Source organism: Chiroxiphia lanceolata, chromosome Z, assembly GCF_009829145.1.
Source record: "Chiroxiphia lanceolata isolate bChiLan1 chromosome Z, bChiLan1.pri, whole genome shotgun sequence".
NCBI classification, from domain to species: Eukaryota; Metazoa; Chordata; class Aves; order Passeriformes; family Pipridae; genus Chiroxiphia; species Chiroxiphia lanceolata.
Window position 1 is genome coordinate 11,946,295 of NC_045671.1, and position 13,424 is coordinate 11,959,718.

The 13,424-nt window shown below is 39.0% G+C and overlaps 1 protein-coding gene across 5 annotated transcripts in view; it reads left to right on the forward strand.

Moving 5' to 3' along the window:
- The window catches only part of GHR (growth hormone receptor), a 164,953-nt gene that overhangs the window by 76,172 nt on the left and 75,357 nt on the right, over nt 1–13,424 (forward strand). For 4 of the 5 annotated variants that reach the window (XM_032676934.1, XM_032676933.1, XM_032676938.1 and 1 more), the window contains one exon: nt 4,707–4,791. The exons of the other annotated variant lie outside the window; for it this stretch is intronic. The gene's annotated coding sequence lies outside the window, so the exon portion shown is untranslated. The remainder of the gene's footprint in view (nt 1–4,706; nt 4,792–13,424) is intronic. 5 annotated transcript variants of the gene reach the window in all.

A 13,424-nucleotide genomic window follows, 5' to 3' on the forward strand; every position in this document is an offset into this window, starting at 1 on the left:
ACTCGAATGGAGAAAACTTAAAAATACATATGAAGAGCCCATTTTTCCTTCTGTTTGAGATAAATATTTTCAAAATGGGTTTAGGAGAAAGCAGTTCAGGACTCTCATCGAGTGCCACACATCACAATTGATGCAACCTAGAGAAATTATTGAAGTGCTTATCAACTACAATTAGAATACATCTCAGGCAAATTATGTTTTGTTGTCCTTTGAATTTAGTTGTTGAGTAGTTGTTTAAGTAGAAATGGAAGGAAGTAAAATACAGGAGAAATAGAATAAAGAGAAAATTAGGATTCCTTAGGCCAAATCTTAGAAGCACAAACGCTCTGGAAATAGTTTGTCGCAGATGACAGAGATCCTCTGTTGCATCTCTCGGTAGCCCAGCATAATGGAGGGGCAGAACTCCTGAACAATCTCTTAGGACTTGTGAATCCAGGTCATGTGTCTGGTTGGAAATAATACACTCTTTGTCAATGGTCCGTGCAATCACGGGGTGTCCATAGTTTGCCATCTTTCTTCCAAAGCCTTTCATTTATACCCTCATCTTTTTTGTCTGCTGCCTGCAGCTTTTGAGTTATGTAAATATACAGAATTGTGGAATTGTGGAATTATTAAGGTTGGAAGGGAACCGTGAATATCATCTAGTCCGACTCTCCTGTACAGAGCAGGATTTTATTAATGCAGTTGTACTGAGCCACGTCCATCTGGGTTTTGAGTAGCCTCAGACTCTACAATCTTTCTAAGCAATCTGTTCCACTGTTTTGTTACCTCTTCAGGGAAAAGGTTATTAGGGGAGATTTAAACAGCATTTACTCTTGGACTGCATCACTAGTGACTAACCCTCAGCTGGACTTTGTACCACTGCCTGAAACCCTTTGAGCCAGGCATTTCAGCTAGTTTTCAGTACATTTCACTGTACTCTTACCTAGTTGGTACTTCATCAATTTTTTTCTATTAAGATTTTACATGGGACAGGGGTGAAAGCCTTTCCAACTTTTTTTTGTCACTGGGCGTTTCCTTAGATGCTCTTTTGAAGACCAGAAGAACTTTTGGCACATTTGGGCCCATACCGTCTTGTCCAGATTATTATTTTTTGGTACGTTATCTTATGGTGTAATGAGAAGATAATAAAGGGCTAAGATGCTCACATCCCCACAAGGGAGTGATGAGTCTGAGTCTGTTTCTTATTTTGTGAAGCAAACTAGTCTGGATGGGCCCTCTCTAATTTCAGTGCTGCAATCCTTTTGTTTGCCATGTGGGTTACAGTAATATATTTCTGTCAAAATATGTGTCTCTGGAAAAAAAGCCTCACCTGTATTGTTTGTTCATATGAATCTATGTTCTCCTTTTGCTGAAGCTGCAGTTTTTCCATTTAGAGGGAGACTGCTTCTCAGTTAAATATCTAGCTCATTACCTAGGTACAGTAGTGCCTGTTTTTCACACCTGTCAGAGCCAAGTGTAAATATAACTGTCTTTGTGCTTGTGTGGCTTGTTCTAAACCACATTACTGCAAATAACGATATTGCTGCTGGCAGTTTTTGTGCTATCTCCACTTGCTGCTGTCGCAGGTGGAGTGACTCACTTCACTTGCTAGAGAAAAGTTACAAAATGTTTATTGATATAGAGCACTGATTTCACAAAGTTTGGCCAATGAGTCAGCAGTTAAACGATGTTGGATGGCAATGTGTATTTGATTGTTTACAGCACAGAGGATGGGGTCAGACAAAATTGTTCAGGAGAGCCTCCCACTGAGTCATGAAGTTCAGAAAGGATCCCCACACATTCTGAATTTTCTGAGGGGAGTTCAGATATGTCTGGATTCAGACTTAGTCCCAGACTTGGTCAACAGTTTATACCTGAAGAATTGTATGTGCACAATCAATATTTTATGTCAAGATTCCAAAGTTTAGCATGCTACTAATCACTTACCAAGAATCTTTTATGGCAAAGAATCTCTCATTCTTAAGGAGTAGCCTTGAGAGGTGTCTGTACTCAAGGAGAGAGCCTGGCATGCAGCCTGCTGCCCTGCAGGAGAGCTGGACTGGGCTGTCCACTATTTATGGAGTAAGATGATTGACCGACAGTCATATTTGTGTAGCAGCCATATTTCAGTTGGCACATGCTCAACTAGCCCTTAGCTGTTCAACAAGACTTAGGGCCCTTAGATGTCAAGCAAGATTTATGGCCCTTAACTATTGTGTTGATATCTGTAAGCCAGATGTAGCCATCACAACCACTGCCGGTGTCTGTTGCTCAAGCAGAAAAAGGCAAGGGTTGGAGCACATTGTCACAGCTGCCAAGAGAGAAACAAAATGTTCTGAGTACAATCAGGTAATCAGAAGTTAGGACACTTTCCTTTGTTGCCCATAAAGTAGCTAAGAGATCTTTTCTGCTCTTGAGCAGGATTTCAAAATATTTTGGAAAGACTACTGGAATAATTTTCTTTGTCCTGTTGTAAAAGGATTCTGCTTTGTCATTAAAAGGTCATTTCCCCTTTTAATGCCCTACTGAGTGTTTTGTAACAGGAATTTGTCAGTAGTCCTTAGTAGCTTACTTCAGTCAACAGCTGGCTTAAGACTTTATGTTTATTTCAGACTAAGCTGTACCTTTATTTTTGGAAAAGAGAGGCTTACTGATCAGTTATTCTCTCTGAAATTCAGAGTTCTTTTGAAAATGAGAAATTAAATGAACAAGACTCTGGTGGAATTATGTATGCAGGCTCTTTCAAAAAATTGGCATAATAGCACTTGGCTGTGCATATTACGGGGTAGAACAGGGTGAAGACTTACTATGTACAGACCTGTCTAGTCCACTTGTTTCATGATGCAAACCAGGAGGGATCCCTGCTTTCAGGTTTCACTTCAGCTAACCACACGTAGGATGATATATTTTATAATAATATATTATTTTTGGTTTTGCATGAAAATTACCTTCTGTTCTTTTCAAATATATGTTTAATTTTTCATTCAGTTAAGGTCAATGATTTTTTCATTTAGTAGTTGGGTAGGTGTTGTTTTGGTTTTTTTAATATAAAAACAGAGGTGACAGCCTTTTACACATTGCACCAGAGAAAGGTTCCAGAGAAATACTAATGAAATTTTCATTCAGAATCACATTTTGCTTTCCATTATTTATTACTTAGTGGTTTATCCATACATTAAAATTATACACCTAAAAGGAAGATGCGAAAAAATTCCTCCTGCTCTTTGTTCAGCTAGTGTTAACTCAATCAAAGAAAACTCTCTTTTAAAATGTTGCTTTTTTCTTGTTAAGGTCTTGTTAAGGTCACACTATGGCAGTGTGACCCCAGAACATTCTATCTGAATCATAGAATCATAGAATCAGCCGGGTTGGAAAAGACCTCCCAGATCAAGTCCAACCCTTGATCCAACACCACCGTGGTTACTAGACCATGGCACTAAGTGCCACATCCAGTCTCATCTTAAAAACCTCCAGGGACGGAGAATCCACCACTTCCCTGGGCAGCCCATTCCAATGCCTGATTACCCTCTCTGTAAAGAATTTTTTCCTAATATCCAACCTAAATCTCCTCTGGCACAGCTTAAGCCTATGCCCTCTTGTCCTACTGCTGGTTGCCTGGGAGAAGAGACCAACCCCCACCTGGCTACAGCCTTCTTTCAGGGAGTTGTAGAGAGTGATGAGGTCTCCCTGAGCCTCCTCTTCTCCAGGCTGAACAACCTCAGCTCCTTCAGCCTCTCCTCATCAGACTTGTGTTCCAGTCCCTTCACCAGCCTCATTGCTCTTCTCTGGACCTACTCTAGCACCTCGAATGTACACAGTATTTCTTTAGGTGTTATTTGTGGGGTGTTGCAGACTGCCTTTTTTTTCTTTTTTTGTGATAATTTAAAGAGTCTGATACTGTGAAATCTGGACTTCTGTTCATAGTCCCACCTACTAGAAACCAGATTATTATGAATTATTCAAATAATGTGGGCACCATGGCGAGCTTTTTTGAAATGCTTTTAAAAGCTGACTTGCATCTTTGGGAAGAAGTAATGTTCCATGTTGAATTCCTGTTATTTTTATTAAACATAGAAGTAGTACTAATTCAAAACCATTTTGGGTGCTGCTGCTGTGCCAGATATCATGGCAGTGATAATGTGCTTAGGAATTCTGAACATAACAAGTGATGTACTGCCTTTTTTTTTTTTTTTTTTTTTAACAGCATGCCATTTTCCTGAGATTCAGACACTTTTCTTTTAGAGAAAAAGGAAATGTTATTTTCTTAAAATTACCAGTTTATAAGTTACCACACTGTAATTTATTCTCTGAAGTAGTCATAGGAGTAGTGAGGTACTACTCATCCTCTGGGTGACTCAAAGATTACTTCCAGTGCCGGTGATATTCAGCAGGAATGTGCATTAAGAATGAGCATTGATCAGTCACCCTGATGTCTCTTTGGCATTTAAATCTCTGTTGGTGCATTTTAATGTCAAGGTTAGCACAGGGTCCTGTGGCTTGGCAGGCCCTCAGTGACATGGGTTTTCAGGCCACTGCTGCTGTTTGAGTGAGAAGCCCAGGTGCTGCACTCAGGGCTGCCAGGCAGGCTGCCCTGCCCATAGCCTTCCCTGAGGCATAGCAGTGCCAGGACACCCATTTGGGTTTTGTTATGTTGCCCTCCCACCGCAGGTGACCTTTGCTGTTTCAGAACTCATCCCTTGTCTGTTTCTCCTGCTTTTATGTAGGTGCTGGGATGGCTGGAGAAGGTCACGGATTACAGTTGAGCTGAGGGAGGCGTGAAGCATCATCCATCCCCTGCTGACATTTGAGGTAGTGTGATAACTTTTATCTTGCCTGTGAGTGCCTTTATTACCAATGTTGGCTAAGCAGAGGGTTCAATAGTAGCCTGTAGACCTGCCGATAATCCTCACAGATCCCATGATTCATTACTGCAGGAGGTGATAATTATAATATGCAGTATACAAAATTCTGATTGGGATCTAATTGTCATATTTATTACCCAGGACAATAGAGATCTGTGAATTAACGCTGTCAAATTCAATCCTGATTAAATTGATGGCTTCGAGCCCATTTCTGTCAACTTCTAGTAGCCAATATTTGTAGATAGAGGGCTTGGTGACTCTTAGAAGTGTTTAAAGGCTAATTGGCATTGTCAGAGAAAAATTATTATATTGCATTTTAATGAGACGGTTCTCATTTATAGTTTCATTTAGGGTATTAATTGCCTGACTTTGTAAATGCACATTCGTGAAGAAAATAGAGAAAGAAAATCTGTATTTTACAAGCAAGGGATAAGGTGAAAATGCATAGCAAAACATTGTAGATAACCAATCATGGTTTAAATGACGCTTAAATGACATGTAGTTTTAATGCACCTTTTGGTTCTAATTCATATCTAGAATGTATTACTGAAAGCTTAATCAAAATACAGTGGGGTAAATTTGGATCATGGAAATGCACTGTGGTGTAAGGGATTCAGACCTGTGACTGCTCATGGCATGAAGCTGAAAAGCTGTTATCTAGTGTTAAATTGCTGCATGAGACTTTACAGCTGCAATCTGTGGACTGTAGCAGTTTTATGAAACTTGAACTGGCTATTCCTGTCTAAGTGTACACAATTGTAATGTCATTAAATAGAAGAGACGTTCTAGATACTTCTTGCTTTGGTTACGATACCAATAGATAGAACTTGTTATCCTATATCCATGTTCTTGATGTTTCTGAAACCAGATGATAGAACACTGGATGCATTCATTGCACCATGGATCTCTGCTTGGGAGATTTGTTTATACCTAAACAATTTCACTGAGAAAATAAGAAGGTCAGAATAGTGAAAAGTTACTTGTAAAAATGCTTGTAAAGTAGGTGTAACTTAGTCATTAGGGACCTCCTTAACCAAAGCATTCTTTGTTGTGGTTACCATGCCTTCTCATATGGAGTTAAACACACTTGAAAAACAATTTACGAATGGCTTCTTTTATTTTATAGCTGAAACGTGGCAAAACAACCGTACAGAAAACTATTTCTGTGCTGTGTTTTCTTGGCCTTCTGTGCCCAGAGAGCCAGTTGATCCCTAGCTAAACTGCCCATTCCTGATTCCTCTGCAAGCAGCAGTTGCAAAAAGCGTGCCTAGCACTGGGAGCACACAGCTTGGACTCGGGGTCTGGCCTTGCTTTTGAGCTCCACTACAGACTCACTCGGATTCTGTCATCCTCTGTAACCTCGCCGTGTTTCAGTTTCCTGTTTGTAAATGAAGGCTAATAATTCTGAACTTTCAGAAGGGAGGAAAGCATCCCAATCCTTAGGAAATGCTGTTATTCACAAGGGGCTGTCATATTTGATGTGCTGTTGAGAATGTGTTACCAGGCAAGAGTTTAAACCCTTTGCATTTAAGTGTGACCCTTTTTTATTGTATGAATTTAGTCACCTGTTATCAAGTCTGATTGCTGAAGAAAAACTTGTATACAGTAAGTGAACTAAAAATCAGGACTAATTTATGCATCAGGGCAATTCAAAACTCGTATCTGCTGTGATATTTCACAGGTTTAGTAATGTTGGGGAAAATATAATCTATGCAGAAGTGATTTATTTAGTGCTGCTGTACACTTTGTAGTAGAACCTAAGAGCAGTTAGAGTCATCATGCTTATTGTGAAATGGTTGCTTACACATGATTCAGGTGTGATTGGTAAGTGTTATACATATTTTAGGATGGTATCATCGTTAATGACTTCATAAACATAAAAAAAGGATTAAATGTTTTTATACATGGTAAAGTTTTTATAAAAATGAAAATCTTTGATCTCTCCAGGAATAAAGCTCCCTGTGATATTGAATTTATTCAGTATAAGAACCACAAAAAGGGATAGTCATACTGTTTCCCTTCTATACCGACAGTGCCCACACTGGTGAGACTGTCTTTCAGAGCCCAGGGCTGAGTGATGTGAGAAGGATTACTGGTGTACTGATTAAAGGGAGGGAGACAGTTCCTAAGACTTGCTGACAGGTTTCTGTGCAGCCTTGCTCCCTATTTCAGTATAAAAATGGGTACTGAGGCAAGGCTGCTGGTCAGACTCAGAGTTGGGTGTTGTGCTAGACCAGGAGAGCCCCCAGCAGGGTTCTACAAAACTCTCTCCAGCTACAGTCTTATGGTCCTCCACTTTAGTCTGCTCCTTGTTATTGCACTGTGTGTCTTATGTAAGTCTTAGGATCTGGTTTGGTATGGAATTTTTTTCTTCTGGTTTGAATCTGAGAAATACTTAATGGTGGTTATGGATGAAGGCTCAGGCTCTCAGCGGCTGATACCACGGGAATTTTATCTGTAAACATCTATTTCTTCATGGTCCTACGTAAAATAACAATAACAGCAATGGAAAACTGTGAATGCACTGCTCTGTTTTAATGAACAGTTGAATGTGCTCCAAAGTTTCATTTTTTTAATGAGATGGTGTTGTAATGGAGTTCCTGCAGAGGAGGAAGTCATAACATTTGTGGAGGCAGACGTACTCTCCATCAGCCAGCCAGCTTTGCACTGAGCAGCTCTGATTTTTGTAGCACCCGTGTGTTGCAGAGTATCTCATTTTAAGCGTGTCAGTTCAGAGTTTGCGTATTTTATCTGTGATGTCTAAAAGGAAAGGTTCCAATGCAGAACAATCCTTGTGTTTTTGTCTGATGTTTGAGGAGTGATATATGTGGAGGGAGAGGTTTACTTCCACTACACTGGAAGCTAAAGAGCATAGTTTGTTCCTATTGTTTGTAAAAGAGCTATACACTTATTAAGAAAGTGTTGCCAGTTGCTTAAGTGTTTCAGATGAACTGATCTTTCTCTAAATTGTAATTCTTTCTGTCCTAATGCAAACTATCAGTTTGTTGGTTTGGATTTGGTTGTTTGTTGTTTTTTTTTTAATCCACTACAGCTTTATTTTGGGATGCTAAGATGGCTAGCAGTATATCTGCAAGACTGTAATATTCTTTGGTAGGTAAGACATTGGAGGGGGTTGCAGTCCATGCCTTACTCTGCTGTTAGGCTCTGGTGTAAATACAGGCGAGCTGCTCCTCTTCCCAAATACAGGCAAGCTTCCTGTTTCCCTGTCTGTTAAATGGATAATGCCACTGACTCCTGCTGCAGACTTGCTTCAGGATTTGCTGATGGAAAATATTGTTTGACATCATTAAAATACATCTCTAAAAACAGATCTGTCAAATTACATTTAAAATTAATATGTCTGTTTCTATGGCTTATTTTGCAGACCCTTCTTAATTTCTTCATTGGTAGAGTTTTCTTAGAGGAACTGATGGAAATCAAGACAAAGCTCTGTCAGTTTCCAGTGTTCATTTTTAACTGCAACCTGGCATCTCCCTTTACCTCACTCATTCCAGAAGACAGGCTTCATTGTATTGCTGTGTTGGCTGCAAGTGCCCACTCAGAAAATTAACTAGAAGGTAAACTTGCTAAACTAGTAAGTGTTTAATAGGTCACCAACTCTAGAGATTACCAGGCATGGCTGTTTGGTTTATTTCCCTTAAATATCAGGCTGGCTTGATCACCCACTGTGCAGTCCACTTGTCTCCACTCTTATTTCCAAGTTGTTCCTGGATCCCATGTCACATATCCTCTGACCTCTCCAATGCAGGAAAAAAGACTTTCCTTGAGGCTTCCCATACTTCTTCCTTGTGTGGACTTAAAGCACCAAATCCACAGGAATAGGGCCAGGAAGCAATGCTGGTGTGATCTTACAGAGAAAGTCAATGGAAAGCCAATCGTACTGCTTCTCATCAACACAGAACTTCTTAAACAGATAATTTTGCTTGCAGTTATTTTGAGAAACAGTTGCACTGAATAGATGTGCTCAGATGCTAACTCTACATCAGTTTAACCAAGACTTAAAGTTACCTTTAATCTGCATATTGCAGATGCCGATTAAATCAATACAAATCACATCTTAAATTGATATGAGCTGCAGGACATACAAAACTGCACTAATTTAAAATGCAGTGATTACTGTTAGACCTGTCAGGCTGATTAATCTTATCAGGTGGACCAATTGATAGTAAATATGTGAGTGCTTGGAGTCTTGAGTGGCTATCTAGAAATGCACTCAGAAATGCTTTGTCAGTCATTTACTAGCTTTCACTTACTGCAGTATTAAAGTTAACAACTTCCTAAATGCCATGCAGGCTCCATTATGTAGTTTTAATCTGATTAGGAGCATACGAATAATTTAGCATGCGATTAAACCATGTAATTAATTTGTTCTATGGTAATGAACTGTTAAGTAATTTCATTAGTCTAGGGTAAATATCAAGGTCTTGAACTTAAATTTTACATCTGCTTGAAGACGTTTTTTCCTGGAAAAAGTGCATGTTATATTTAAATGCTATTTAAATTTAAAACCCTGCTCCCTCTGATTTCCTGCAATTGCTCTTTGAGGCCTGGAAGGCAGGTTTGGGTTCAAGGTGATTAGAAGAAATTGAGGATGTTTTGTTCAAAAATGCTTATCTCTAACCAAATTCTGGTTCACCTGAGATCAACATGAGTTTCATAATTTTGAAATAGAGTTTGGCAGTAACTGAGCTTTTCTGAACAAAGCATCTTCAATTCCTTTTGATCACCTTGAACCCAAGCCTGCCTTCCAGGCCTCAAGGAGCCACGTCAGGAAATCAGAGCGAGCAGGATTTTCATGTTACAAAAAAGCTCCAAGAGATGAGATGTGTATTTATTTATAATCTGTGCTGAAGCCTGATTATATTTACCCAAGGTAGTAGTTTTCTAATTGGAGTGATAGGCAGATAGTAGCACACAGGAGAAGGCTTGCAAAGAATATGCCAGCTAGAACAGTGGAACTGGCCTGCTGTGTATCAACGATCCAGCAGCACATATAAGATGGTTATTTATTTTTAAGCATGAGATTAATCCTTTTGTTTTCCACTGTGTTCCAGGCTAAACTCCCCGTGATGTCACTTACATTGCTTTCCATCACAATTCCTGTGCTCTGCAAATTCTTCGTAATTTCTGTGAGGTGCTAAGCTCTCTGTCAATGCTAGGAGAATTACTTAGCAACGTTCTCATGTTAAATATATAATCTTACCTGTTTAAAATCAGATGTCTTTCACTGCTTTGATGGATTGGGTCTACACTGATGAAGTCCTGATGGGATTAGAACTTGGTTGCTAGCAAGATGCTGAAGAGTTTTCGGTTTGTGTTTGGTTGGTTTTTTTTTAATACTGGTATGAAATTTTCTTACAGCACTTGAAAAATCATTTGATCTCTTTATGTAAAGTCTGAATGTGACATGTTTTTGAGTAAAACCATGTTCTTTTAGTACAGATTACTAGGGTATTGGTTGTAAATACAGACTCAGCTATTTCTCTTTGCTTTCTTGACATGATATTTGAAATTAAATTGATGCATTATGTTTCTTAAAAAAAGATTAGAATATACTTTTGCGCATATAGAGAAAGTTTCTCACTTTTCTTTGCAATTGATTGTACAAATAGCAAAGCAAAGATCAGAATTTTGTCCCTTGGATGATTTATCCAAATAATAATAATTAAAAAAAAAAAGGAGTGGGAAAAGCCTCAGAAGAATTACCACTGTAGCTGAGAAAGTGTTTATAGCCTGAAAAAAAATTACAATTCTCTTAAACAGGCCTGAATCCTCTTCCTTAATGATTCAATTATATGTAAAGCTGAGTATCTGCTCAGCAATTCACATCTGCATGATATGCAGCTAAATGTTGCAATTTCTTTCAGCTGAGATGCATCTATTTTGCTACTTTGGCCTGTTGGGGGGGGGCTGAAAGGCAAACAAGCAATTAAGTCTTTTCCAAGTTCAAAATTTTCTGTCTGTAGTAGACAGAAACTTAGAACTGTAACTGCAGTCCTCTTTTAGGAATTGTCTTCTGATGGAGAAATCTACTGGTCTTACAGCTAAGATCCCCTGTCTCTCTGTACCTCGTCCATCAGATTACTGCTGTCAAAGTATTACAGATTTTGTTGTAAATGAAGAATTGATAGGCCATATGCCCCATCCATCCTGAGACTTCCTAGCCCAGTTTTTGGAGTATGACTTTAAATAGCCTTCAGTACAAGGCCAGAGAAATGTCTAAAGTCTGGATTCACTGAAGGGCTCCTTAACCACATCCAAGAACTGATAACCATTTGGCCTGTTACCAGTTTAAATCAGAGTATTAGCTGACACATCTGTCCACGTGAAAAAGAAACCAGCTGATGTAAAAGCATTGAAGGTGCCTATTACAATAGAGATAGAAATAAATTGGGTGTTGAAATGAAGATTTAATATAGTCTCTATTCCAAAATTAAAAGTTTATTTAGGGAGAAAAATAATTTTTCTAAATCCAAAGTGAGCAATTAATTTAATAGACTCCATTTGCAATTTTAACACTTTCACACTTGAAACTATTGTAAATTAATTAGCTTACATAAAGATCTAATTAATAATACGAAATAGCCTCATTTCCATAGTTTTAGTTTCTAATTATACTGTACCTTTTAGTAGTCCTCAAATTTGCATCAAAACATGCATAATAAATGCAGCTTTATGCTGTAGTCCTTCATTCTTTCCCAGTGGGGCTATCTTTTGTTGTTAGGTTTTGGACTTTTTTTTTTAATTGAAATTTGCCCTTTGTGAGATTTTTTGGGTTTCTTTTATTTGAAGTACATAATTTCTGCTTCTGTGGTATCATTCCTTGTTCTTTTCGTATCCAGGATAGTGGCACACAGGAAGTGAATGGTATGTTATTCATATCAACTGAGATAATTAATACATCTGAATATATAGCCCTGACAAGAGTTCTATAAAAACAGGCATTTGTCCAAGGGCTGCTGATGACTTAATCAAGCTGTAATATCAGCAAGCAAGGGAAGAGGGCTTTAGGTCCACTGCAGTTTTAGATTCTGTTGATTGGAAGGGCTGAAACTAATTTCAGTTGCAGAATGACTCCATCCTGTTGGCACTCAGGGGAATGAGGGTAAGCAAGCAAAGTGATTTCAGCTATGCGTGATCGGCCAAACTGGCGTGAATGTTTTTAGGCAAGCACAGCAAGGTTACCCCTTGGTGTCACTGGTCCTGCCCTGAGATAAATGGTAAAAAATGTCCACGCTGTGAAAAATAAAGGCCTTTCACCCAGAAAAATTGTGTGCGAGTATGTGCATACGCATTTTGTAGTTGTAATAAAGATGATTCAGGACAGACCTGGAGAGCCTGGAGTTACCATTTCCGTCTCAGCATTTGATCTTATTTGGTGGTGGATCTGTTGGTATATATTTGTCTGCATTGCACACTCTTGCGCCTTTGCCAGTTTGTGACCTGATGGAATGATGAAACAGCAATGTATGGAAAAGCTCTTCAGATTAATCTTTAACTCAGTAATTTTGTGGTTTGGTTTGCAGCAAAGAGGCTGCCTTTGGCTCTGTACTAGCTGCATATGTGCTGCTGTGGCAAGCAGTGCTAAACTGGAGGACGTTACCAGGGGAAAAGCTCTCTCATATTTGGAGTACTGTATTAGTGGCGATGGCAAAAGCAGCAGTGCCTTCATAGGTGCAGTTCAATATCCTTGTCCTTCCCCTTCCTTCCGGTCCTTTCAGGTTCAGGACCTATCTGAAGGTCAAGATCTTACTTCAAACAAGTTTTGTTTATAAGCAAAACTCCTTATGGTTTACTCCAAGTGTTAACATTTTTACCTGACCAGAGTAGATGCAAACCACTCAGTATGCTGTTACTAAACTGTTTCTTTTCTCAAGGAGTTTCTTAGCCCAATTTTGCCTGTTTATGCTATGCTTGCATCCCACTGGAGAGACGTCGTGTTTAAATTCAGTTGTGATTGACCTTACTCCAACATCGCTATAGAAAAAGGCCAAGATTTTTTTTTTTATCCTTTTTATAACTCCTGGCTCCCTTTCTGTACTGAAGCAATTAGCCTGAGCTGACCTCTAGCCAAATGTTTCTGTGGTCAAGTTTCAGCTGGCTTGAAGACAGTCAGCTGCTGTAATTTTTTTTTTATCCCCCTGATTTTAGCTCTCTTCATTCTTACAAGCTGCTGGAGTTGGGTAAGATATAGACTATTATTCTTTAGAATAGAGTGTATTACAAACACTGAATTTTTTTTTTTCTGTTAAATAAGAGGGATTTTAAAAGTGGCATTTGTCTTTCATATGCATATGAGGAAGATGTTGGGAGGTAGATAGTACTAGATTATGAAAGGTCAGTTTTGTCCTAATGCCTACAGGGAAGCTGTCTCTTGCTAAGTTAACACTGAAGCCTCTGGACAGCACTGTTCTGTTGACAGCAAGTTTTAAAGAGTGTCTTAGAGGAAGGGCAGCAGGTGGTTATGGGATGGATTTGTGAGAGAACTTTCTGCAAGGCAGTGGTTGTCTGATGGTGGTGCAGGTAGGACTTCAAAGGACCCTTCTCTCAAAATATTTA